We start from the raw sequence: 26,904 nt of genomic DNA, 5'->3' as shown, positions 1-26,904 counted from the left end.
GGTTGTGTCGGGAAGGTGAGCATCATAGAATGCCAATTTACTAGAAGAAAGTATTCTTGCATTGAGGGAGAACTTGGGTGGAGGCCCAATGTCCTTCTGTTATCTTAATACTAAACCTATAAATATATGCACATAGATCTATTTCCCCATCCTCATATACAAGTATATTTGCATATGTACATGCCTTTATCTAGATCTCTATAAATGCCCTTAGTGGACAGAAGAAAAGTCAAGGGAAATAGAGGAAAGAGCTGGGAGGCAAAGGGCATTTATCAAACTTCATCTTTCTTAATTCCTTCTCCTGATGACTGACTTTGACCTTTCCTATTCTTTTTGATGATCCAATGGATAGATGACTAGGCATAAAGAACTAGAAATAATATGTAAATATAAAGACCAAGTAAGAAAATATATGGTATAGTTAATGGTTAAAGACTGATAATATGTGAAGGAGAAGATGGCAAGTTCTGAAAGCAAAGGAGAATAAAACGTTTAAGAAATGATAGGTCATTGGCTCCCAAGGTTTGAAGAAGCTGAACTGAGAAAAAGGAGAGGAGTAAACAGGTTTTTGTTATTTTTCAACTAAATTAAGTTACCCTCCAGAGTGCCACTTAGACATCTGCAAGGCCACGGGCAGTGCCATAAAATAACAGTTAAATTAGGCTTTGGAAAATTATGAAAGTAATCCCAAACCCAATGGGTAGTAGAGATAAACCAAGGCCGGGATATTCGGTGCAGGAGTTGTTAATAGAGGTTTGGATTTTGTCAAAATAGCTCTGCTCTTTCTGTGTTAAAGAGATATTCTATGTTCTTCTTGACAATCTCATCCTTTGATTTTCCTCTTTTAAACTAATGCCCAGTGATGGTTCAAGATGTAGTTAATGTCTTATTTAGCCTTTCTAAGCTAACTCAGGCCTCAATGGTAGTCTGGTTTTAAACACTAATAGCACAACCTGAAATAATATTTTTGCCTTTTATTCCAAGCCATGTATCAATTGGGAAAGTAAAATATTATGAAAAGGCCAGAATTATCACTAATCAGGAGATTATATATATGAATATATATGTATATATACACACACACATACACATATACACACACATATATATGTATTACATGGAAAAAGTCACTAATTTTCCATTTCAATGATTTTTTGAAATACCTGCATAAATATACATATATACATAAACATGTATATGTGTGTGTAATAGATAGATAGATAGATGATAGATAGATAGACATATAGACATATATGGATACCCCACAAAAACCTGATGTGGGAGGGGGAGGGAGGCACGCAAAAACAAAACAAAAAACATGATGTGATGTTAGAGGGATAGTGCATTTTGGAGTTCATTCCACCAGGTCAGATTGTTAATCAAGCTTTCTACTTAGAGGTTCTGAAAAGATTGTGTAACACTTTACAACAAAAAGGCCTGATTTGTGGCAGATAGGGGATTACTTTTGTCTCCACAACAATGCACCTGCTCATACAACCATCTTGATGCACCAGGTTTTGGCAAAAGACATGATACCTCCATTGCTCCACGAACCTTACTCATCTGATCATACTCTGTGCAGCTTCTTTTTGTTTCTGCAAATGAAGAGGGATATGAAAGGACAGCAATTTGATGACGTAGGAGAGGTGAAGAAAAAAATGAGGTAGGTTCTGTCAGCTATCCAAGCAGATGAGTATGAAAAAAATGTTTTCAAGAATGAAATTGCAGATTTGATAAATATCTTAAATGTAATGAAGTTGATAAAGACGCTTTGCAAATGAAATTAAATACATAGGTTTGGGGGGAAATACACTTTTAAGAGGGGTAACTTCTTGTGTAAAGAAAAATTCAAAGCTTAAGAAGCAATATTGAAAATTCTATGGACAAAATATTGAACAATGTAGGAAGCATAAAAAAAGATAAGGAATATATGGAGTCACTGTACTAAAAAGAACTTGTCCTCAGTCATATCATGAAGGAGCTTATTGTCAGAAACTAATGATATTGAAGGAATAATTTCATGCTTCTCTGAAGGAATTAGCTATAACAATGCTCCACGAATTGATGGAACACCAAAAGAAATTATTTTTAATAAGCTGATGAAGCACTGTAAGAACTCACTCTTAATGCAAAGAAATTTGGAAGAGAGCTCCCTGGCCAACTGACTAAAAGATAACTGCATGCATCCCAAGGAAAAAAGACCCAGTAGTATATAAACATTATAGAACAATAAGACTACCGTCGTACACAATTAAAAGTTTTCTAATGATCATCCAACAAAAGTTGCAGTGGGAGATGATCAGGGAGCTGCTAGAAATTCAGGCCAGACTCAGAAGAAGATGTGGAATAAGGGAAGTCATTGCTGATATCAGATGGATCTTGATGAAAACAGAGAATATCAGAAAGATGTTTACTTGTGTTTTATTGACTATCAAAGGCATTTGACTGTGTGGGTCATAATAACTACAGGTAGCCTTCACAAGGACATTTAACTGTGTTCATGGGGAACCTGTACATACTTCAAGAGGCAGCTCTTTAAACAGAACGAGGAAATACTGGCTGGCTTAAATAAAGAAAAAGTATGAGTCAGGGTTGTATTCATTCAACAAATTTATTCATCCTGTATGCTAAGCAAATAATGGGAGTAGCTGGATTATATGGAGAAGGATGCAATTTGGGTGGTTCCAGCTCAAGATGGCTGAATAAAAATCACATGCAAAGCGAATTCTTTTCCAAACCAGGAGGAAAATATCTAGAAAAAGAAAGTATGGTGCAAACAATCCTTGAGATCTACTCAATTATTAAGTAACCTGAGCCTCCCAAGGTCCAGAGTTGGTAGGAGCACCAGAAGGGCAGAGGAAAGGGTAAATGCATGCAGGAGATGCCTCATCCATTATCCTACTGTCCAATTGCTGTGATCACCTACTTTCCCAGCTTGCATGTATTCCATACACCATGGCTCTCAAACTTCCCACACAACCACTTGTCCCTCCATTGGCACATGAATCATATACCCTGGGCTTGGATGGTCCAAGTAATCATCTCACATCCTGGATAATACCAGTATTTTCCCTCCAGGTCTCCAATTGGCCTGAAAATACTTGCTCCCTTAAGAATTCATCTCCCAGCCAGCACCTTATTTAATCATCCTATCCAGAGAAACAGCCTACAATGAGAAGGATTGGGTCTCCTCTCTTCTCCCCATAAGCAATCCCCAGAGAAAGCCTCTGAGCCTGGATGATGCTCAGCCCAGCTCCCTACTCCCTAGACACCCTTGGAGATTGCTAGTTCCTTTGGCCTGCCCCTCCCACCCAGCTTATGTGACTTCTGCTCCTTCAGAATAGCTGGCTTTCCAGTGAGATTACTACACCTCTCAAATGACAAGAGCTCCAATGCTTCTGCTTTTTAACGTCCGTGTCTCCAGGGCAGAGTTTAGACCCCCAACAAAGCTGCCATAGCTGCTTCTGCTTCTGCTTCTTCTTCTTCTTCTTCTTTTTTTACTTCTTCATATTTTCCTCTTATTTTAGAGTAAAATCTTGTCCTATTTTTATAATTCCTTTTAAAATTAGTGTTACTCTTTCATTTGTTCTTTTCAATAAACATTTTCCCTGCTAATTTTAAATTCTTTAAATTAGTAATGCCCTCATTTTTTCAAGCCAGCACCTCACTGAGATCCTTCCAGGCCATCTAGAAAAAACTCTTGCCCCTTAGAAACACTCTTTCTCTGTCCCCTCTCCCCTGGTCCCTCCCAAGGGACTGCCTTTCTAACTAGAGAGCCCTAGGCTGTGCTGCTCTCACTCAGACCCTTCCAAGAGACATTTTCATCCTGAAAGTAGTGATCCCCACCCTCTCCATATCCACTCACACTCAGAATACACTGCCAGACATCATTTCCCAATTGGCAACAGTTCTGAACTATGCTCTTGCTACCCAACCCATCCCCCTTGCCTCCAGGTCCATGTGAAGCATAAGCCTATTCCATGTGTGCTTCCAGCCCTGGCCTTGAACCCATCTAGATGTCCCACCTTTCCTTAAGTAACACATCTTTCTTTCTCCCACACCAAGTACCATGCTGTTTGAAGAAATTAAACCACAAACAAATAGCAACAACTTCTCCTTCCCATTTCACATTCTCTCTTCCATTTTCTCTATCCTCTTCTTTAAAATAAAATCTTGTCCTAATTTTAGAATTCCTTTTTAATGAGTACTGTTGATTTTTGATCAATTTGAAATGAGAGAAAATAAAGGGGGAAAACAAAAAATTTTTTCTTCTCTACTTTTCATTCCTTAAAACAGTACTATTGGATCTTTTTTCTTTTAATTATATTATGTTCCTTTTCTTCATTTTCTTTCTTTCCCTCTCCCATATTCTCTCTTCTTTTCCTCATTTACTTGTTTTGATTTCTATTATCCTCTCCTACAAAACTCAATGAAGTTAACTGTCCCCACACAACCCAATCTTCCAGCTACCCCTAATAACAACATCAAGATACTGAGTGAAGGGGCTGATTTGCAGGGATACAAGCCAACTAGTTGTCTAGAAAGAGCAATGGAAATGGATGCCTCCTCTGGAAACCAAGAATTCAACCACAAAGGACCCCATATGACCTTGTCCCTTTTAGAGCATCTGTGGACATGGAAGAACTAATCACTGGAAGGTGAAAAGGTCAGGGTCATGCTGTTCAGATGCCAGTACTACCCTTTGGGATGACCCTCTGGTTCAGCCTCTCAAGTTCAGACTGATGGAAAGCTGTTTCACCTGGAGATACACAAATTCCTCTAACGCCAGTGTCTGCTCTCCACAATGGCCCATCAGCCTCAATCAAGAACTGGCTCTGCTACAAGACAAAATTATGATCAGAGACAAGAGGCATGGTGTATTAACCCAAAGCAATGCATGGGGCTTTAACCAGAAATGGCTGATACTCTTTTGTCACCTGAAAGTGGCTAAAGTAATTTTCACTTACATGATCTCAAAAGCTGCCTGCATTGATATCCCTGTGTGTTACTGAGGAAGGAGCCCTGGAGGTGCAACAATGTTCACTAACCGAAAGTTAGAATCCACCTACCATCCCCATAGGAGAGCAAAGGGACTGCCTCTTCCCATAAAGATTACAATCTAGAAAATTCTAAGGGGACAGATCTACTTTGCCATCTGGGGTCTATGTGACAAAATCAACTGATAGCAGCTAACAACAATGACAAGAAATGAGGAGGGAGTGCATGGGTGGTGCAAACAGTTCACTGTACGTTCAAGTCTACCCATACTCTCCCAAACATCAGAAAATATCAGTTCACCAAAGATAGAGAGAGAGAGAGAGAAACAGGCACAAACAAGTGACTTAAATAAAAGGCTGAATGAGTTGAACGAGCTATGGAACTACCAGAAAAATGATGATCAGATACATTCAAGAGTTGCAGAAAGAGTCTGAGATAAAAAAGAAAGAACGGGGGTGGGAGGGGTGGGGGGAGTAGGGCTAGAAATATCACAAAAAGCCTTGCAAGAAAATTCCAAAGAGAAAATCAAAAGTTAAACAGTTAGCAAAATTATACAAAACTATAAGATAAAAGAGATGGAAACCTGAACTAGTGAGCTTAAAGGCAAATCACTTTATTCCAATCCATGAGAAGAAAAGTCAACCATTAACACAAAAGAGTCTGAAGAAATTCTCCGAATCATGTGGGAAACCATCAAGAACTTCCAACTTATTGAGATTCCAGAATAAGAAGAAACAAAAGATTTCAGAGACAAATGTACAAGAGTTCCAGGAAGTTTTTCCTAACTTCATGAAAGCTAAGAAGATAACTATCCAGAAAGTTGAGAGAACCCTAAGCATGATAAACCCCTAAAGGAAAACAGCATGATATATTACAGTTAAACTCCAATATCAAGGACAAGGAAATAATTCTGCAAGAAGCCAGAGAAATAAAATAACAGTCACATGCAAAGAGGCAGCATGTAGAATAATCTCTGATTTTTCAGTAGAAACCATGCAGGCTAGAAGACAATAAAATGACATATCTTTTAAAAAAGAAGGAAAAACTGTCAATAAAGATTATTGTAGCTAATAAAACTATCACACAAATATGTGAGAGAAATAATAGTATATTCATACAAGGACAAATTACTGGAATTTCTTTTTAAAAAAACCCACATTCTTAATTAATGCCCACAGAACATTAGCAGAACAGAACAGAATAGAGTACATGTTAGGGCATAAAGTAAACCTTAATAAACTTAATGACTTTGAGATTCTAAAACCCATCTTCTCAGACCATAAGGTTATAAAAGTAGAAATCAACTATAGATAAACAAGGGTCAAACTCAAATACATAGAAACTGAACAGCATACTATTTTAGAACACTGGGTAATAGATCAAATAAGAGATGAAAATTTAAAACTCCTCGAGACACGTGAGAACAAAAACACAACATACCCAAACATTTGGAACACAGTAAAATCAGCTAGCCAATGGCAATTTATAGCACTAATAGAAAAAGCCTAAATGGAGTACTATGGACAAATAATTAACAACAGCAGGCAAAGATGAAATCAATATCCAAGACAATTGAACACAGAAAAAATTACTCAAAGCATTATCCAAAACATCATAGAAGCATAGGAATAATAGAGAAACTAATAAGCTACACAAACACAAAAAAACATACATAAAAGAAAATGATAGCAACAAGCCCACTCATGTCATTAATATCACAAAACATGAAAACAAGATCTATTAATACGCTACCTACAAGAAACATACCCCACACAAAAGATAAAAATAGACTAAAAAGCAAATGCTATACAAAAGCATATCAAGCAGATGGCAATTTTAAAAAAACAGTTGTGGCTATATTAATCTCTGATAAAATAGACATAAAGGCAAAAAATCCCCACAAACCCAGGAGAGACAAAACAAAATATTACATAATCATTAGAGAAATAAAGAAAACAAGAAAAGACCATATTAAACATATACACTACCAACCAAAGACCACAAATCACTCATCAAAGTCTCAGAGAGCTGAAGAGATAAACAGACAATATGGCAATAATAATTGGTCTCTTAATAGTAGGAAACCAAACATTACTCTCAAGGAAAGAGAGAGTGTCAAGAACGAAATTCAATAAAGACATGAAAGAGTCCAATCAACCAACCTGACTTCTTGGACATATACAGAACATTCTATCCAGCAACAACATAATTTGCATTCTTCTCTAGTGCTCATGGAACATTATCAAGATAACTTCGAAATTCTAAAACCCATTTTCTTAGACCACAGTGCTATAAAACTAGAAATCAATTATAGATAAGAGAAAGGCAGAAGTAAAATAAATTAAAATTGACCAGAATACTATTTTAAAACAATAGGTAATAGATCAAATAGGAAATGACATTTTAAAATTTATTTGAACAAATAAGAATGAAAATACAACACACCAGAACTTTCAGGGCACAGTAAAAGTAGATATCAGAGGGCAAATGCATACATTAAAAAGAGGATAAAACCAAAATCAATACCTTCCACAGCATCTTCAACAACTTCAACAACAACAAAATGAACCCTGAAACAAGAGGAGAAATGAAATCATACAGATTGGAACTAAAATAAATGAATTAGGAGACTAATGATAGGGAAAAGAAAAAGCAAGATAAGAACTTGGTTCTTTGAAAGGATTACTGAAATTGACAAACCATTGGAAAAACTTAACAAAGGAAAAGAACGAGAAGATATAAACATCTGGAATCAGAGATGAAGAGAGTGACATCACAACAGATCCAAATGAAATAAAATGACCAATAATAACCTTCTACAAAGAACTCCACTCCAATAAGTTTGAAACCTGGAAGAGATGCACAAATGTCTAGAACCACCCCAACTATCAAAATTACAGAGACTGATGTAGAAAAAATTAACAGACCTCTAACAAAGACAGAAGTTAATTAAGTCACTAAAAAATTCCCAAACTAGAAAAGACCAGGAGCAGACGTTATATCAAACGTTCAGAGAAGAGCTGTCTGTCGCCAATTCTACAAAGACTATCCCAGAAGACTGAAAAGACAAGATCCTGAACTGATTTTTTGAAGCAAGCAACCTGATACCAATCAGGCAGACCCCACAAAAATAAAAAGCTACAACTAAACCCACTATGCACATATCAACAAAATCTTGCCAACAGAATCCAACAACATAAACATAATAATACACTCCAATCAAGTGGGATTCATATCTGGCACACATGGATATTCAACATTAGAAAAACAATCATTGTAATAAGTCACATTAAAAAATAAGAACAAGATGATCCTATCAATTGAAGTAGAAAGATATTTTATAATATCTAACACACATTCCCGAAAGAAACACTGAACAAAATAGGAATAGAAGCTATATTTCTCCACAATACAGGCATATACAAAAACCTTAAGAGTCAGCATCTTCCTCAAAGGAGAAACACTGGAAACAGTTCCCTTTTGAAACAGACAAGGATGCCCCCAGTTACCACAATTGTTCGACTTTGTCCTGAGACCCTTAGCCTAAACCATGAGACAAGAATAACGGGGGGCTGGGGGAGTGGCAGGGGAGAGGGAAATCAAAGGAATACAGTTGGTCAGAGAAGAAGTAAAACTTTCAGTATTCAGAGATGACATGATTTTATATATAGAAAAGCTCAAATGTTTAACAACAACCGTGACAAAAAAACTATTGAAAGCAATGGAAAGATTCAGCAATGTGGTAGGATAGAAGATAACATGCAAAAATCAGTTGGATTCCTGTATGCTAACAAAGAAAACTAAGAAAATGGCATCAAGAAACCAACACCATTTACAATAGTTACATAAGAAATGAAATACTTAGTAATGAATTTAACCAGAGTAACAAAAGACATGTACAAAGAAAACTACAGAACACTTATAAAAAACAAGAGAACTACCTAAATGGAAGAATATCGCAGGTTTATGAATAGGCAGGCTTTATATTGTAAAAACTGCCAATACTACCCAGGGAAACAACAAATGCAGTGAAATTCTGATCCAAATACAAAATTCACTCTTTAAAGAAATGGAAAAACTAACTACTAACTTCATAGGGAGAGGGAAGAGACCCAGAGTAAGTAAGAACTCCTTAATAAGAGCAGTAAAGTAGGAGGCTTCACACTACCAGACCTCAAAACCTGTTGCGCAGCCATAGTCAAAACAGTCTGGTACTGGTACAGGATGCAACGATTCATGGATCAGAATAGAAAGCCCATTTAAAAAAATACATCCACATACAAGCAACTGATCTGCTACAAAGGACCCCAAACCATTAAACGGGCTAGAAAAAAGTCTCTTCAACAAATGATGCTTTCAAAATGGGATCTATATCTGCAAAAGAATGAATACAACCCATACCTTACCTTATGCACAAAAATCAACTCAATATAGATCAAAAACCTTGGTGTGAACCTCAGATCAATAGCAAGCACCAATAAGAAAATGGAAACAAACATAAGGTCCTTCGACATGGCATAGACATGCTATGAAGGAAAAACTCACCGCAGAAGACAAAATGGATGAGTGGACCCTCCTCTATATAAAATACCTATGTGCTGTAAAAAAAATCTGGAAAAAAAAGTAAGAAGAAGCCCACAGACTGGAGAAAATGTCAGCAACAGCACAATGAATAAAGGCCTAATCTCTAACATCTGTAAATACTGAACAAGCAAATGATGCAATTAAAATGTGGGCAAAAGGACATGACCAGACACCAGGTGTGTGGGGCATGCCTTATTTTGCCAGAAACTGGCACACTAAGATGGCTGTGTGAGCAGGTGCATTGTCGTGGTGACTAAATCAGTCCCCCCTCTGCCACGAATCAGGCCTATTTTGTAGCACCCTATTACGCACTCTGTCCAGAACCTCTAAAGAGAAAGCTTGATTAACAGTGTAAACTAGTAGAACGAACTCAAAATGCACTAAGTCCACATTTTTTTCCGTTTGGGAGATTGACTGGCATCCAAAACAAGCTTTATCAACAATCAATATTTCACCTTTTTTGAAAACGCAAAAACCATCCGTACACTTGATTTTTTCCCATAGCACTGTCCTTGTAAACTATGTTCAACTTCACAATAATTTCTGCAGCATTTTTCCATAGCAGGAAACACAATTTCCCAGTGTCATGCTGTTCTGTTAAATCAGCCACCAAAAAAAATGTGGTTCAATCAAAATTGCTTTTATGAAAAAATTCACTGTGACAAGAAAGAACCTTCCCAGGTGATACCACTGGGTGCACTAACTCAGAGTGAGTTGCTCTATGCTCACCTAGCGGGAAAAATCTCCTACGAAGCTCCATCCAGCAGAACTGTTTCTGCTTTTATTTTTTTTGCAGGGGATACCCCATCGTATATATAATTATATGTATATATATAATTTTATACCATTTCTATGAATATTTACTGTATTTATTCCTTCTCATTATTAATACTATCAAAATAAATATGTAGTAGCTAATTAATACATAAAGGTCAAACACAAGGCTACATTATTTCAGGGGAAGGGTTGATTGATCCATGGCTCAAATATTTAAAAATTTATAATCCAAGAGAGGCAAATATGTCAATTCAAATACTCTCATTCTCTCTCTCTCTCTCTCTCTCTCTCTCTCTCCCTCTCTCTCTCTCTCTCTGTATATATATATATACAGAATAATATATATATATTATTCTGAATACAATATAAATTAACATATGAATGACTAGGGAGATAGTAATTTTAAGTATATAAAAGCATAATTCAAAGAGGAAGTACTACTCTTGGATTTGAGAAGGCTTTTTGAAAGAAGTGGACTTTATTTTGAACCTTGATGATAGATAAAACTATATACCAAAGAAAAGCTTAAACATAGAAATATATCTAGGCTAAGTCATTTGTTTATCTTTATTTACTATAATTTCTAAATCTACATTCTTATTCCCCTAAGAAATTTCTTCACTCTGATAAATTAGCCTCCTATGATCCATATCATAATTGTGTTGTCTATGATAATAATATCATCTGAGAGTATTTTTATAGAACTTGTCATTTCTAAATAATTATAGCCACCCTGCAAGACAAGTAAGATTAACCCCAATTTATAAGGAAGTAACTTGAAATTGAGGCAGGTCAAATGGCAAATGAAAATGATAGGTTTGGGACCAAACCTGAGTTGTTAGATTTGTATGCCAAGTACATCTCTACTTTGAGACATCTCATCCAAAAAAAAAAAGTAGTTTTATTTTATTATCAAATATAGATGATATTGCAGATTTCAGCATGTCTCATTTAACTCAAAACTAAATCACTGACTACATTTATTTTGAATGCTGATGAAAATATGGGCATATGCTCTTCCCTTACCATCTTTACATTTTTAAATATAATGTTAAAAATAGCATATGTATAAAGGTATATTAAAATAAAATCTTTTAAATTATGGTTTAAAATGTCATGTATACAAAGGGTATATGTTCATGATTTCATGGAATTGAAGTAACGCTTTAAAAAATATGGCAATGATTATTTCCACTGATGATATATAATGGCACACACACCCTTGTGTTAGTCAATGTTGTCTAGAGAAATAGATCCAGTGACACTCGTATATGTATCAGAAAAGACTTTGTATCAATAAATAATTATATATCAAGAAGTCATTCCAATCCAGTCTAACTCAAGTCCTTAAGTCCCTCCTCAGACTCATATGGCTACAGGCCAATGACACAGAAAAGCGAAGCAGGAAGAAGAAAGATTATAGGTCAGTGGTTTCAGAGTCTCATGGATCCAAGGTCCGTGGAAATATGACAGGGCACTGGCAGTGCACATGCGGATACCCCTGGAGGCATAGAGATTCCCAGCAGGCAAGAAAGCAGGTAGCAGAGAGGGAATGAGGGAGGGTCCCAGCCTTCCATCCTTTACAAGAAGGTCCAACCCCCAAGCAGGTATCATCAGTCTGTGACCTGACTGAGCGACGGCATTCCACCTATACACTTTCATACATCTTCCAGTTGAAATAAAGTCTTCTAAGTACCACGTCCTTCCAACACAGAATTGTTTCCCAAATCTTAGAAAACCTATAATAGAAATTTATGGCATTACACTTATTCAGTGTGATTCCATAATACGCTTTATTCTTCTCATCCTCATCTATTATTTTCCCTTCTTTCATCTGGTAGCCCATGAAAAAATTCTATAATTTAATATAATATATGATAATCACATTCTATAAAATGTTCTAAAGTAATATGATTGATTAATAATTTGAAATAAAGTTTCAATACATTGTAGTTTGCCTACGGATTATAAGTAGATATTTTGGTAAAGATCTCTTTCTCTGCAGACTTCTGCTGACCTTCTATATAAGCCTGTAGAAGTCTCCAGCTTGTCATTTAATCTACAAATTTTGGACTTTCTAGTGGCCCCCCATAATCATCTGTGCAAGTAGGAATCCTTAACTTGTCACTTGACATGTACAGTCTTGACCTGGAAGCTATGCAAGGGTTATGAGCCAAACCTTTGTAATAAAACTCTGTTTGTCTGATTTATCTCCTCTCTTTCTCTCTTTCTGTCTCTAGAAACACACACCCAGGCACACAGGCACACACACACACCACGCTCCTGCTGCCTCTCTAGAGAACTCTAAGACATCATCTTCTATGATATTTAATAAATAATGAATGGGTTTTTTAAGTTCAAATTGGTTTAGAGCAAATGTGTAGTGTTAGACTGATTGATAGAGTCGATCTCTCTCTTTTTTTTCCCTACAAATCCACAAAAAATGACACTGACTATATATATTTTTACCATTAGGGATATTTAAAAGTATGTTTGATAGCCCTTGGCACAGAAAAAAAAGTCATTTAAAAATCACTAATATTTGATTTCTATAGAATCTGTCCTAAAATATCAATAGTTACTGAAATATAACAAATACCTCTGGTTTTCCCATCTGAAAACTATTTAACTTCAGAAAAAGTATGCTTGATTCCAGATTTTGAATAAGGAACCCTTATGTTTTCTAATGATGAACTTTCTCTTAATTACCGGAGACATAAAACAGTAAGCTAGCTGAATAGTTTATAATGAGGACATTACTCCCCATAGTGATGATTCTGATCCTGGAAGTGGATGGCTATTTACCCTATCTTATTACCTTTGCATCCAAAATTTGCACCTAGACTTTCAGACGGTCTATTGTGAGAAGGGAAAAAAGGACATAATAATCTGTTCTCTATCATGTATCCTAATATTAGATATGGAATAATAAGGATGATTAGATAATAATACGCACAAACATAAACCTCTATAGATAAAAACATATACTTGACTGTATTGTAGAATGACGCTGCTAGATGTCATTGAGTTGTTCCCACACCGGAGTCCACTGTGTCAATGCTTTACATGTAGGGTCTTCCTCTTTTAAGCTACCCCGCCCCTTGACTAAGTGTGATGTCTCCTGCCATTATCTCCCATGTAAAATAAGTCTTGTCATCCTTACCTCTAAGGAGCCCTGGGCATACTGCTTCACCAGCACCACAAATTAAATGCATCATTCTTTTTTGATCATTCTTTTTTGGTCTTCCTTACTCAGTGTTCAACTTTCACGTATATATGAGGCAATGAAAAACACCCTGGCTGTGTCAGAAACATTTTGGTCTTCAAAGGAGGGCTTGCTTTTCAATACACTAAAGAGGTTTTATGCAGCCTATTAACCTAGTGCAACGCATCTTTTGCTCTCTTGGCTGCTGCTTCCAAGAGCATTGCTTGTAGACCTGAGCAAGACAAAATCCTTGACAACTTCAACCTTTGTTCCATTCACCATGGTATCACTTATTGGTCTGGTCGGGAGGACTTTGGTCCTCTTTACATTGAGTCATAATTTATCTTTAAGGGTGCAACTCTTGTCTTCATCAACGAGTCCTCCAGGTCCTTCCACTTTCAACAAGCAAGCTTGTGTTACCTGCATAATGCAGGGTGTTAGTGTGCCTTCCTCCAGCCGTTGATGCCACATTCTCATATAATCCAGCATCTCTGACTGGAACTGAGCATACAGAGTGAATAAGTGTGGTGAAAGCATCCAATCCTGGAGCACACCTTTGCTAATTCTAAACCATGCTGTATTCACTTATTCTGTTAGTATATGAATGACAGTAGAACGCAAAATTTGATGCTGCAATTTTAAGGAAAATAATTTCACTATATAGAAAATAGTTTTATTATATAATCCAGATAAATTACATGCCTACTGGTTTTATTGACAATAATAGGGCTTTAAAATGCATAGTTGCCCATTCAAATACAGAGACATAAGTTTATTCACATTTTAGTTTTAAAAACTTAAGTCATTATTCTTAGGATATGACAAAATAATAATAATTTGTAAATTATCAAGGGTCCATGAGGGAGGGAGAGTGGAGAGGGTGGGGGGGTGGGGGGAAGGAGCAGCTGATTTCAAGTGCTCAGGCAGAAAGCAAATGTTATGAGAATGATGATGGCAACAAATGGACAAATGTGTTTGACTCAATGGATGTATGTATGGATTGTGATGAGAGTTGTATGAGCCCCCAATAAAATGATTAAAAAAATAAAATAAAAACAAAGATTAACAAAAACATGCTTAATATGCATATAACAAATGTAGTCATTGATACATCATATTGTTTAATGTAAAATTCAAGAGACTATTTTCTGATCCATCATCAAGAACTATTTGTAAATACTCTACTTACACCCTCTCAACTATATTTTGTCATGTAAAACATGGGAATAATTTTGTCCAACAGATAACTAAACCAACTGAAGCCTATGCCTCTTTTGCACTGTGAGTCTATGATGTTAAATTAGAATTAAGATGTTTTTATGAACTATGTTCCCAATGCAAGGAGCTCTTGTGGCAAAGTGGTGATGTATTGGGCTGTGAGAGGCCAGTGGAAACCACTAGCTGCTCGGGGGAGAAGGACTGCACTTTCTACTTCCTTACACAGTCACAGCCTGGGAAACCACCAGAGGGAGCTATGAGTCAGCACGTGTTTCATGACAGCGAGTTTGGTTTGGGTTTACGTACCCAATGCACGTTGTTGTTATATGTCATTCTCCAGAATTTACCATTCTCTTTTCTCATTAAAGTATGAAAAAATATCATTCTATATTATTAATTTTTTAAATGGCTACCCCCTGAAGAAGCTTGGCAAAGGAAGCTGCTGCAGATCAAATTAACGCTTGAGATATTTTTCAATCCTTTCTCTAAATCTCTTGACGTTTATCCTCCACAGTTGTCCATTATTCTCCAATGAAATGGATTTATCTGGTGTATTTCCTATGATAGGAAATGCTGTCAGATTGAAATAAACATTTATAAGGGTCTTTGATCTTCAAAAAGGAAATATCTTATAAAAAGTTGTTAGATGAGAAAGAGCTATCATTGTTGTAGTTAAGTGTCTGACCCTTTGCAAATGTTATAGACACATTCAGATTTTCAATAAGTGTACACCAGAAACAATAAATTTCTCATACTTTTGAGACTTTTCCGTGAATCCCAGCAATGGAGTTCAATAACAATTTAAGAACAAAAAAGTGATTTTCAAAAAGTTCCTAAATCTTAAAACTCTCTCTACTTGAGCTGCATGGCCAGTCCTTATCTCTTGGCAGATACATATGCGAATTCATGAGAAAATCACCAAGATATTTCTTCTTCATTTTATCATTTTGCATCAAATAACCACATATTTTACCTTAATGAGTTCAAGAACTAAATACAATTACATAGTTGGATGAAAATATAATTTTGATAAATGAAGTTATTAAATAACATAGAATATTGGCCCATATTGTTACTAAAAATTTTATAAGAAAATGTAGATAGAGAACAAATGTCTGGCAAAAGTGAAATACCAGATTCCTATCCATGGCCTTTTTCCTTAATTATCTCACTAAAATGTTAAAAAAATAAATAAATTCAAGGCTTATCCTGAAGTACAATATTGTCTGTTTAGGATTCCATTTACATGTTTACTATAGCTATTCAAATTTGCACAACCACCACTACATCTAGTGAGGAAGAAATTGGACAATTCTATTAATTTCTTGTCTGAAATTAATCAAACATGAAATTAAGATGCATTAATAATTATTGGCAATTGGAATAGAAACATTGGAAAGAAACAAAAGCGATCCATAATCGGAAAAATATGACCTTGGTCATGAAAGAAAAAGGTGGAGATTCTATGAAAGAATTCTGAAAGACCAAAGTCCTATTTATTGTAAATACCCTGTTTCAACAAAATAAACAGACTATTCCCATAGATGTCCCCAGATGGAATATACAATAATCAAATTGACATCATCTATATTGAAGAAAAAATGGAGACATCAAGTGCTCATATGTAAGTTCGGGTTCAATTTGAAGACAATTAAAATAAGTGCAGGAGAGACAGAATATGACCCTGAATTTAGAGAACATCTCAAGAACACATTTGGCCTATTGAATAACAGTGACAGAAGACTTGATGTACTGTGGGATGACATCAAGAACTTAATAGATGAAGAAACTAAAAGCCATTAAAATGACAACAAAAAAGTATAGATCAAAGTGTCTGAAAGGAGAGACTCTAGAGAGAGTAGATAAAGCAAAAAGAAGAAATGATTAAGTAAAAGAGCTCAATAGAAAAGTTCAAAGAGCACCTTGAGAAATCATGTGGTATAGTGAGATCAGCAAAGACCTGGAGTCAGCGAACAAGGAAGAATATGCTCAGTATTTCTCAAGTTGGAAAAAGTGAGAAAAGCATTCAAACTTCTTGTTGTAGGAATGAAAGAATTTTGGACAAAATATTGAATAATGCAAAAATCATCAAATGATGATGGAAGACAGAATCATGCATCCAAATTTGGTAGAGATTCGAGTATTTCAAGACCTAGCATAGGATCCAGAGCCAATGGTGCTGAAGGAAGAAGTTAAAGCTGCACTGAATGCACTAGCAAGCAACAAGGCTCTAGGAACGGACAGCACATCAATTGACACAATTCAACAAACTGATGTCAAACTAGAAGTATTCACTAGTCTACGTCACGAAACTTGAAAACAGCTATTAGGCTAATGCCCAGAAAAGATGCATAGTTTAAAAAAGAGGTGACTCAACAGAATGTGGAAATTACTAACTAATATCATTAACATCACAAGAAAGTAAACATTTAAAGATAATCCAACAAAGGTTGCAGCAACCTGTCAGCAGGGAGCTACCAGAATTACACGCTGAATCCAAAACAGGAAAATGAAGAAAATCTCTTAAAACTCTTCTTAATACGCTTGAATTATTGAACTGAATATTTTTAATTATATGCCAATAAATTGTTTTTATTTAAAGAAAAAAGAAAGAAAAGAAATTCAGAGAATTAACAGGAAAATCCCAGAAATAAATTGTTCAGTGGAAGGGGCAAATTCCCCCAAATAGACTTATTGCTGTTGAAACTGTTATGACTCATTAAGACTATACAAACCTATAAAGCTTTATGGGAGCAGATAAACTGGAAGGACATGAAAGTAAAATCAATGGAAGAAATAATTTTAGAACCAGAAGACAAATCGCTTAATAATAATTTGTTTGAGAAGTAATCAGCCAAAAGAATGAGGACCAATGAAGAAAACATGAGTTTTGTGGGACAATATCACGAGGAATCAGTTATGTATGGTTGGAATTCCAGAAGTGAAAGCAATTTTGAAATCACAGAGATAAGTTTTTGAATATTTTCTGGCAAAACAATCTCTAATATCATGAACAATGATAAGATTTTCATTCAAAAACCTCAATGAGCCTCAATTAGGAGAGATCCCAGTAGAAAGTAACAAAAACTAATCGTAATCAAATTTTCCCAAACTAAAGACAAAGAACTCTAAAAGTAGCTCAGATAAGTTAATATAACCTATTCTGAAAGCGTGCAGACAAGAAGGCTATCAGGTGACACATATACAAATCCTGACAGAAAACCAGAATCATATACCCAGAAAATTATTTTTTTTCTCACCTAAGATGGTTCTGGTAGTTGCATAATTTGTTGTCAATTTGAGAGGATTAAGAGTGAAAGAGTGGAGTTTAGCCTATCAATCAGGCGGCAATTTGATGACCTTATTTGGATGCACTAAGGAGATTAATAAAGTGCTTGAGGTGGGACATATATTGACTCCCTGGGAGACACTGCAGCTGACAAGACACATGGAGCTATGCTAGTGCCCTGAGCTGGAGGAGCCACGTGGAGACCCCTGTGAGCACTGAAATGTCTCTACCTCCACTGGATCCACAAGACTATCGACCCACTCCCTGGGATTCAGCATCATTGTATGTGTTTCCTGAATCTGAAGAGGACTTTATAGATTGCTATCAGAGCATTGGGCTAATATCAGACTTATGGAATTTATCTGGACTGGGCTGGGTTGTTTTCTCAATATTCCATTGCTTTTGTATATAAAGCTCTGTCTTATACAATGGTAAAAATAAAAGATTCCTAGATAAAGTGAAATATTTTATAAATACTAGAAAAAATTTATAAGAAATATTAAAAGAAGTTCTTCATTTAAAAATAGCCCTGGTAAATGTAGCCATTAAGTACTAAGATGGGACCAGAAGTTCTAGATTGTTCCTGGCTGCTAAAACTGAGCATGCTGACTAGAAGGCACTGGGTAGAGTGGAACAAAAAACGTAAAAAAAAACAAATTCACAAAATTGACGGAAATTATGGATCTGACAGAAAGTGGAGGAACGCACTAGGACTATAGCCCTGAGACAACAATTTGCTGCAAATCTGACACATATGCCCTCGTCCAGTAGTCCTGCCTGCTTCCTAAATTGTGGATGCAACCATGCTTCCTGCTGCACTGTGGCAACCTATGACAAGGACAATCAGGCTCAAAACCAAGCCATTGTGGCCAGTATTGCAACCACTACCATTGAACCTCTACCACCTGCCCTGCTCACCAGATGGTCAACAATGAGAACACAGGCCCTCTAAGCCCATCATGTGGGGTGGGCAGCCCTGTGTCAGGAACCCCCAAGAAGCTAGCTAGCCAGTATCCAAATCATCTACCTCAATGACTTGGCGAAGAAGATGACCAAATGCAGCGAGAATCACCTGAGAATCAGGGTTCTGTCATCGTTGACTGCAGACCTTTCATGGAGTATGACAAGACTAGTCTCATCCAAGGAGTTGTCCCCATTAACTGGGCCCATAAGACCAGCAGGCAGAGGCTGCAGCAGGGCAAGATCACAGTTGTAGACTTGATTTCCTGCAGGGAAGGCCAGGACTTTTTCAAGAGGATCTTTTCCAAAGAAATTATATTGATGACAAGAATACCAGTGGGCCGAGCTAAGTGATGCTCTCCCAGCCACTCCACATCGCCCACCAGTCTCTGAAGAAAGATGGCAAAGAAGCTCTGATGTTGAAAGGTGGGCGTAGCAGTTTTAAGCAGAACCATGAAAACCTCTGTGACAACTGTCTCCGGCTCCAAGAATGCCCGGAGATTGGGAGTGGCATATGATATAAAAGGGTATTATGCCCTTCCTGTTTCTTGGCAACTTCATCAATGTCACCACTCACCTCGCCCTCCAGCACTACAAGAAAGACCTGTTCAATTATAAACAGCTGCCCCACAGATAACAAGTCCACGGCAGTTTTTTGGATAAGCTTTTGAGTTTATTGAGGAAGCTCACCAGGGTGGAAAGGGGCTCCTCCTGCGTTGCCAGGCCCGGGTGTCTCAATCAACCACCATCATCATTGCTTATTTGATGAAGCACACTCAGATGACCAGGACTAACACACATTTATCAAAGGCAAGCAATCAATTATTTCCCCAAGCCTTAACTTTATGGGGCGGTTGCCGGCATTTGAGGAAGACCTAAACAACTGTGTGGCACCAAGGATCCTCACACCAAAGTTGGTGGGCATGGAGCTGGCCGTGTGACAGCGGTCAGGACAGAACGACAGCCTGTTCTTCATTAGGAGACAAAGAGCGAGGAGGACTGATTTTGTTGTTCTTTCCTTTTTTTTCTAAGTTGGGAGGGTAATGTTCGAAAATGGAGACATACTTGTTCAGAAACATTTTACTTTTTAATGAGTGTGAGACGAGTTTCACTTTTGATGCCAAGATTTAATTCCCAGAAATGGATAAAGTAGGATGGCTAAAGAATTTACTTTTTAAACGCCAACAATTGAAATAAAAATAAGACTGGGTCGCCCCAACCCACACCACCCACACCCCTTGTTCTTTTTAAGCTATTTGTAGTCTGTGCTGAGACAGGCTGTGCAGGCTCATAGACAGAAGGTGCTACACTTTACAATGACACAGAACCAAAAGTTAGGAGAAAAGACGCTGAACTGTAATGCCTTGGGGTCTGGCAGGGTTGTCTAGTTAGAAAGTTAAACTTAACCAAACAAGGCCCTGTGGTGCTCACTGGTGCAAAGAGAAGATCAGGGGAATCTACATAGTCAACAGACCCGTCCTTCACGCAGTCTTTAAGGAGACAAAGATGCTGTGGAGTTTTGTGTGTTTCACGCTCAGGGATTTTGGACTGGTCTCTTTTCTAGGTTTAAGAAATTTCTTTTAAATAGCCAAGAACTTGACCATTATACCAAATGCCTTCTATGGCTCCTTGTGCAGTCATACGGTGTTCTGAGTGTGCAAACATGTTAGAGCTGACAGCCTAATAATAGACAAGTAGTGCAAACTTGCCAGCTTGGAGATAAGCCAATTATTTTCCTTCTGATCTTGTACCTTTCCACTTTTTTAAATTTGAAAATTTTTGGTTTGCCCTGAACTTTGTTACGTATGCATATCAAAATAAAAAGACAAAATTTTATTTTAAAATAGCTTTTGCATTAAACAAATCATCTGGGAAGCTTGTCTAAGCCCTGTCCAGAGAGAGCCTCTTCTGCTTTAGAAATGTAGAAACAAGTCCCTGGAAAAGATATATCCTTAGTAAAGGAGAAGTTCAGCAAAATAGAGGAAAAGTCTCAGATGGATTGACATAAAGGCTGCCAAGTTGGACTGAAACATAACAAACTTGGGACAGTCCAGGACTGCAGTCATGTTTCCTTTGGAACACACAGGGCCACGATTGGTCGGGCTGACTTAAAGGCAGCGAACAGCAACCACGACCATGACCTTCTTCCTGAATGACTTTACTAGGCTAACCATTTAAATAACACTAAATTATGAATCTGAGAGTAGCCATCAAAAGACAAATATGAACACTCCCAGTTAATATTTCATCCTAAAAATGTACCTGCTTCTTATTTTTTGCCACCAACATCAAAATCCTCACTCTAATCATTCTCACTCTCTCCAAGCTTTAGTATTTTAAATATAGCCTCTTTTATTGGCTAAAGTGGACAAGACAACCTTCTGTGAAAACTCTTCCAAGTACTCATAAAATCTGAAAATTGATTTCAAAGATAGGTTTATAATCTCCACCACCTGGAAGTTTCTCATTCTACTAATGATATTAGAACAAAACTATTATGATGTATATTTATGATTTATCTCTTTCTTTAAAAATATTTTATGCATATGTATGTAAGTGATGTTCTTATTATATTAGTACAATAATATTTAGGAAACATTCTTATACAAGTATGCTCATGTTGAAAGTGTAGTCTTAGAATATTTTTACCCAGTAAGAAGTTCACAACCCAATGGAAAAATAGTATACACTTCAAGACTTTTGATGTTGGTTGTGGGCTTAAGACTTTATCCCGTGCCAGACTTTTGCCTTTATCTATTTCCTCTCTTTATAATTATTTCTCTCCACATATTTTTTTCTTTTCACTTACATTTTCTCATATTCCTCTTTCTACCATGTAGACCCATCCCTGACTCTTTGACCACCTAGTTGCAATGTATCCATAAATAATTAAATTGCCTGCTCCTCCGAATGCTTCCTAACGTAACACCCTGTTATATGTTATGCTCTGTGTTTCTGTAACATTCAGCAAAGATTTCCTTGTGCCTATATTTCTCAGGATGTCTCTTTCCTCCTTGAAGCTATAGAACTTACTTACATACGTTGATAGTCATAATGTATGGCTTATATTTGGTGTTCATAGAAATAAATATTTGGTGTACATATAAAGGGAAAATGGAGGGGCACATTAGAAAAACTATTGGCCACGATTTAGAACCCTAAGGACAGAACTTGTGCTCACTCAGAGTGTCCCCACATTGGCATGGCCACCTTTCACTGAGACATGAAGGCAGTTGATTCTAGTTCCAAATGCACTACAGAATTTTATTTCAGGTCATTGCCATTGTAGCTATAGATTTAACATCCAATTTCTGAGATTGATTTTAATATAATTAGCAAACCCAATTGTACCGGACTATTTTGGTTAGCCACAAGGCCAGCAGTTTGAAATCACTAACCATTTTATGGAACACAGTTCAGGCTGTCTACTCCCATAAAGATTCACAGTCTTGTAAATAAGTATCACAGAGGCAATTCTATCCTGTTTTATAGGATCGCCATGAGTCAGAATTGACTTAATGACAGTGAGTTTAGTTTGGTTTGAGAAACACTGAAATGGTGAGACTCAGTTCGATTCCAAATACTTCCCATTTAATATAAATAAGGCTATTCTGAAGCCTCATTTGCATTCATTTCACTAATTGCTATTCCATCACAGTAGTCATTTACTTCCAGGATGATTAATTCTACACCAAATCTATATCTTTCAAAACATTATCCAATCAATTAATCTAAAATTCCTGTGAGCCTTCTCATATTCTCTCTCTGCTTTCTGATCTACAGTGCAAACCAGCTACAATCATAAGTTACTTTCTGGACATGAATTCTCAAATAAAGGGTTATTAGTAGAATTTAGCAAACGTCTTTTTAAACTAAGATATTGCGAACAGTACTCCATCTATCAGAGATTCAATTGTGCTTTCCCACTCATAGTATTCGAATCTTAACCCTTGCCCTTGGACGTGATTATGTTCGTAAATAAGGATTTTTGTCATGTTAGAAAACAGTGGAATGTGTCCTAAACCTAACTATTCCAAATGACAGAAAGGGAAGATTAGACCCAGAGGCGGGCATGTAGTGAAGACAAAAAATACATGTGACTATCCCCAGAGACCAAGGACTTCTGGAGCTACTTACATGAGTTAATGAACACAGCAAACCCTTATTGTCATGTGTTGCCTTGAGAATCAGCAGAAAATAAATGGACATTCTTTAAACCAAGATTTCTTAACCTTTTCCCACTTTTACTTTCTTTTTGCTGGAGAAATCTTCAACAAGAACAAAGGCTGCCAGAAACATCTTAGATTCATTACATAGGTGATTTTGAATTAATTTTTGGTAGTTACATAGAAACTTTTTACTGTTGCAAAGTTTTATAAATATCTATACTCATTTATTCAACCCCATACAGGGTCACGGCTGCCAGCTTAAGAAGCTTTGCTTGAAACCACACAGTTGTTGTATTTGTATTACAGCAGTACTAGCTAACGAAGAGCACTGTCTAAGGATTATAACACTTTATTACATCGATCAGAGGCTCTAGGTCTGGAGAAGAAGTGGGTAAAAAAGACTAGTCTTTATTTTCATTTAGTTTTAAGGCTTCTCTTTCTTCTTTTAAAAAGTTACATCTTTGTGCCTTTGTGTATCATAACAGCTATTTGTATACATATATCACATATGTGTGATTGTGAGTATATATGCGTGTGTGTGCATAAGATAGGTGATATTTACATGATCACTTAGTATATGTAAGCTGGTAAAGAAATGTTCTTTATTCCAGGTGGTTTTCTCGAGCTATACATGCGTCTATGTCTATTTTCATTTTTTTGAAATTAAGATAAAATGTCATTATTTTAGCTAATGCTGACTGCACAAAGAGTGTGGTCTTTATTGTCTATTTCCTTGTTTCATTGGCTCTGTTACTTTCTCATGCTGCGGCTCCTTTAATTCTTGTTTTGTGAAGCAATGAGGCCAGGCCTCGGCTGGCCACTTGGTAAGATGGGAACATTATCAACAACTATTTCTTTCAAATCCCAACTCTCAATTGTTAACTGTCTAGGTTGATGATATTTCACATTCTACTTCATAACCTAGTTATAAAAGAGTAGTTCAAAAATTAATGAAAAATGGAATTGAATAATAATGAAATGTTCTCACAAACTGTTTGAATCCCTTCATATGCTTTTTCTTTATCAGGCTGCAACCTGATGGATGGATTGAGCCCCTCCCTTACTCTTAGCTAGGAGTGTCCAGATCACATAATCTCTAACCATCACAGGGATTATTTTTGTATAAGAACCCGAAATGTAGACTTGTTGCTGCTGCTGTCGTTAGGTGCCATCTGACTCCCAGTAACCCCATGTCATAGTAGGCTTCAAAAACTACCCCTCTCAGTAACAGAGGAAGAAGCAGTATCCATAAAAAGAAGCCATGTTAATTATGGATACTTTTTTATTTTACCCCATCAGTTACTTAGCCACCCTATGTAAATTTACAGAAAAAATAGCATTTCACTCATAATACCATTGACATTTTTATAAGGAGGTTTAGTGAGAGGGCAGTGATGGTTCAGTTGCAGTATTCTTGTCTTTTATGCAGAAGACTCAGGTTTAATTCTGGTCAATGTATTACAAGCACATCCATCATCCATCTGTTAATGGAGATTTGTGTGTTGTTATGATGCTATGTAGGCTCCATAGCATATACATTGAGATTAGGCAGAAAATCCTAGTAATCTACTTCTAAAAGTTAGTTAAGGAAAACTCTATGAATTCCAAAGGTTAGATTCTGTTGAGCATGGTGTCACATGAATTGGAAGCAGAGTAGCTTCCAATCTAGCAATATCATGTCTGGCCAAAGTTATTTGCAGATTTACAATGAATTTTAGTCTTGCTTATTCTTCTTCTCTGATTCAGTGGTAATCAAATTCAATAGTTTATTTGATATCCTCAACAATTATATATATATATATATATATATATATATATATTTGCATGTCCATTTTAAAAGAAAAAATGTGAAGCATTGGACAAAGATTTTGTATATAGCTGTATTGCCAAGATTATCGAAGGAAAACTTTCTTAGGGAAGGGTGGCTGTATCAAATTCACTCTCTCAACATCACTGGCTCCCATTGGACTCAAGGATGGTTTGATTTCCCGGCACTCAGCACACTCTGCCCTCCAGTTACTGACAGCTGTGTAACAAATCCGTTCATAACGTAGGTTTAATCAGGGACATTTGTTTTTGCTACAAACTCAGGAGGTGACAAGACAGTCAAATGCAGCTTAAGAGAACTAGCTGTTAGAGGGAGTCTGAGGATGAGGTCCTGTGTTAGTCTGGGTGAAGTAGAGAAACAAATCCATGGATATACATAGGTATATAAAGAAGAGGTTTATAAACAAGATCAATTATACATTAAGAAAACATCCCAACCCAGTCCAGCCTAAGGCCATAAAACTGATATTAGCCCATATGTCTGATACCAATCTATAAAGTCCTCTTCAGACTCACGAAACACATGCAATGAAGCCAAATGTGGGATAATCACAAGCCAGTGGGTAGAAAGTCTTTTGGGTCCAGTGGCATTGTACACATCTCAGTGCCGGCAGGGATGTCTCTCTGGCTTCTCTGGCTTCTGAGGTCTGCTTGCATCCAAGTGGCTTGTCTTCTGCAATGTCTCCCAGGAGTAGCAGAGGGAGAGAGAGGTGTCTTCCACCTTCAAGGAGGAAGTACCAGATTTCCCAGAATTCTCAGGAGAAGGCCATGCCCACACAGAAGTCTCATTGGGTATCTCCAGATTGACAGCCTAGACTCCACCCCTACACTCTTAATCCTTACATTGACACCAGGTTAGGTGACTACCACAGGTCACCATTTTTCTCATTCTGGAGCCCAGGTTGAAAGTAAACAAACGGCCATCTAGCCCAGAAGCAACAAAGCCCACATGGAAGCAGCACACCAACATGTGTGATCATGAAGGGCCGAAGGGACCAGGCTTCAAACACCAAAGGCAGGGAGGAAAAAATCATATCATCGTCAATGAGGGTGGCACATGATGGGGACCCAATGCCCATCTCTAGACAACTGGACATACCTTAGAGAGGGGTAGTGGGGAGGAGATGAGTCACTTAGGATTCAGTATAGCAATAATGAAACCCACAACCTTCCTCTAGTTCTTAAACGCTTCCTCCCCCCAACTACCATGACCCCAATTCTGCCTTGCAAACCTGGTTAGACCAGAGGATGCACAGCGGTACAGGTGGGAACTGGAAACGCAGGGAATATAGGACAGATGAACCCCTCAGGACCAGGGGTGACAGTGGCGATACCAGGAGGGAAGGGGGGGTTAGAAAGGGGGAATTGATCACAGGGATCTACATATAACTTCCTCTCTGGGGGATGGGCAGCAGAGGGGTGGATGAAGGGAGATGCCGGGCAGTGTAAGATAAGATATAATAATAATTTGTAAATTATTAAGGGTTCATGGGGGAGGGGAGGGGGGAGGAGAAAAGGAAAATGAGCTGATTCCGGGAACCCAAGAGGCAAGTGAATTTTGGGAATGATGAGGGCAACAAATGTATAGGTGTGCTTTACACAATTGATCTATGTATTGTGATGAATTGTATGAGCCCCAATAAAATGATTAAATTAAAAAAAAAGAAAGAAAGAAAGAAAAACCTCAAGCAGCAAGAAGCTTGACTAGCTGGGGCATCTTCCTTTCTCCGTCTCTACGTGAGGTCATTCTCCACAGTGTCCTCGGGACAGCCAGGTTTATCACATGGTTATTACGGTTTCCTAGACCAATTGCTCCCATAGATAGCAAATGCTGCTTAGCCTTTTCTAACCTAAAATCTAGTTAGTCAGTCTTATCC

The 26,904-nt window shown here is 37.1% G+C and overlaps 1 pseudogene; it reads left to right on the top strand.

Annotated features, from left to right (window-relative positions):
* LOC101660724 overlaps positions 1-19,972 on the top strand; it is a 55,024-nt pseudogene extending 35,052 nt beyond the window's left edge.
* The last annotated feature ends 6,932 nt before the right edge of the window (positions 19,973-26,904 follow it).

Source organism: Echinops telfairi, unplaced genomic scaffold (genome assembly GCF_000313985.2).
Source record: "Echinops telfairi isolate 266 unplaced genomic scaffold, ASM31398v2 ScPeMD7_7467;HRSCAF=8505_1, whole genome shotgun sequence".
NCBI lineage: Eukaryota > Metazoa > Chordata > Mammalia > Afrosoricida > Tenrecidae > Echinops > Echinops telfairi.
The sequence above is the reverse complement of the archived record's forward strand: the minus strand, read 5'-3'. Positions and strand labels throughout refer to the sequence as shown.